A 2692-nucleotide genomic window follows, 5' to 3' on the forward strand; every position below is an offset into this window, starting at 1 on the left:
GGGGGGGGGGGGGGGGGGGGGGGGGGGGGGGGGGGGGGGGGGGGAGCCGATCCCGTCCAGATCGGCGGGGCACAGGTGCGCCTGGCCGAACCGGCTTGAGAGCCAGGCGAACGCCATCGAAGAATGGGGCCGCTGCCCACTCTCGCCTCGCTGGAAGGCCGGGCCGGGCCGGGGGGGGGGAGTCTCGGCGCGGGCGGTGTGCGGGGATCGGATGCCCCGGCGGTCCGTCCCCCGGCCGGGGGCGGGTCCAGCCCGGCCTCGCGCTGCGGGTGCTCCCTAGCCGAGGGGGGGGGAAATATCGTACGATTTCTCCCCCACCCCCCGGTCGCCGGCCCCCTCTGCCCCGGCCCAGCCCGGCCCGCCCCCGTTCGCAAGCCAGGCACAGAGACATGGAAATATGCCAGCCGTCGGTCGGAACGCAGGGGCGCAAGCGCCCGGCCCGGGAAGGAATGCCCAAGCTCGAATGCTCCGACCGCGGTGCACATCACCCGATTCCCCGCCCCCCCCCCCCCCGCCCACAGACAGCGTAGCTCCATGTCGAATCTCACCTCACCCCCCCGTGGTACTTGGGCTCGCGAGGGCGCCGAGCATCGATTGTGTCGCCGACGCGCCTGCGCCCTCCCCGCGGCTGTTGGTAGACTCATTCCCCCGGCACCCCCCCCCCCCCCCGGCAAACCGGCGGTCTGCCGGAAAAAGCGAGGCCTGGTGGCCTTGGGGCTCGCCGGGGCCTGATGCCTCGAATTCGAAAACCCCCCCTCTCGCGGGGTCCCATCGATTCTCCCGCCTCCGGGGAGCGAGGGGTTAGCGAGCTGCGGCATGGGGCCCGGGGGCGGCCGTCCTTCGGCCACGCGCCGGCCCAGGCTCATCTTCCGGGCATATTCCCGGAAGCCACGGCCGCTGAGCTGGAGGGCGTCTGCCAGGCCACGGCCGATGACGTCCCCGGCCGGTAGCCCCGCCCCACCCGCACACTCTGAGAGGCGCGCCGCATGCTCGCCCGCCCGGCCTTTCTTGAGTGGCCTGATCTCCGCCCCCCCCCCCCCCCCCCCCCCCCCTCTGCGCGCGCGTGCCGCGGCTCTACAGGGCCTTGAATCTCAAGGGAGGCCGCGTTTGGCGATGTGGCGAAACCGCAGCCTTCTCGCCGCCGGCTCCGGCGAACGGGCACAAGCTCCTCGCCCCCCCCCGGGCCGGTCCAGAAACAGACGCGAGTCCCAGCCAACATAGGATCAGGCCATTTTCTCCCTTTGCCACGGTCGCACGTCCGCGGGCCCATGGCCCAGGCGCGCGAACGCGCACGGAGGGCAAGCGAGGAACGCCCCGAGAAGCCGGCAGGCGGCCCCCGCCTCCCCCCCCCCCACCGGGAGGAAGGGACAGACATGACAACGCTCAGCCGGCCCCTGATCAAGGGACAGAGACATCAGGCCATTCCTGGGCCCGACCGGCGCTCCCGCCCCCCCCTTGCCGGGAAAGAGCGAGGGAGAGGAAGGGAGACCTTTTCGCCGGAGTCCGGCCGGTGGGCTTCCGGCCGCGGGGAGGTCTCGATCGTCGGAAATATGGTCGGCGCCTGGCCGGCGCATCAGGGAATGCTCCACCATGGACTGACCATCCAGGGCGAGAGATGCGGGGCAGGGGGGCAGAAGGGCCGGCAAGTCACCTCGCCCGCGGGTTCCCCCCTTCGCCACCCCGGGGAACACAACAGCGAGAGCAAAGGCCGCTGGATGCACGGCGCGCGCCCCTAATGCAGGATTAAGCCCAGAAGCACTGGTGCCGGTGGCCCCGATTGATTGGAGTGTCAGGTGCACAGGAAAGGGCCCAATAAATAATGCCGGGGATCATAGCGCGCGGTTTTTCGCGACACTCTCGCTGTTTTCCGCTTCGGCGGCCCTGAGGGCTCGAGGACCGCCTTGCCGGCCCGTGCGGCTTCCGTAGGACCGATGGATGCGGCTGGTCGCGGCCTTCTTTCAGCCCCCCGCCCCCCCGCTCCTCCAGCCCGCCATTTCAGGGAACCGCCGCCCAACTGCGCTGCCGGGCGCTCGGGCCCCGATCAGAGAATGTCTCACCCCTGAGGGCGGCCGGCCATGCGTCCTCGCGGCCGGGGAGCCAGAGGAGAAAGGCCGGGGGATGCGGGGTGCGGGGGGGGGGGGGGGATCCGCATGCTCCAGGGCCAAATGGGTGCGGGTCAAGGGGCGGGGCGCGGGCGCCTCTGCGGGCCACGCGTCCGCCATTCGCCCAGAGCAAAGTGGTGTTGTCTTTGTGGCTGGATGCGTTGCTGGGCGCGCCTGGTTGAGGCTAGTTACTAGTGGGTGTTTGGACGCGCCATCGAAACGGAGCTCGGGGGATATCGCTGCGAGAGGACGTTCGCCAGTTGAACGCCGCGTCCGATGCTTCTTGCCTCTTCGCTTTCTCTCTCGCGCTCTCATTTTGTAACAGCCAGGGCCCTGGGGGCGTGTCCAGGACAGGCCTCGCGGTCCTTCTCTGCCAGTGGCCGGAGCAGAGGGGGACCGTGTCTTCGGCGCCCACACGGGAGGCCGCGTGTGGATTCAACAGTAGGGCTCTGAGGCGCCCCGGAGGCTGGGGGCGAGGGGGAGTTGCAAACAGCGATGGTTGTGTTACTCTTCTCCAGCCGGGGCGCCATGAACTTTCTGTCACCTTGACGTCTCCCCTTGGCCTTGACCGCGGGGGGGGGGGGGGGGGG

Source organism: Fonticula alba, assembly GCF_000388065.1.
Source record: "Fonticula alba strain ATCC 38817 unplaced genomic scaffold supercont2.1, whole genome shotgun sequence".
Classification (NCBI taxonomy): domain Eukaryota; order Rotosphaerida; family Fonticulaceae; genus Fonticula; species Fonticula alba.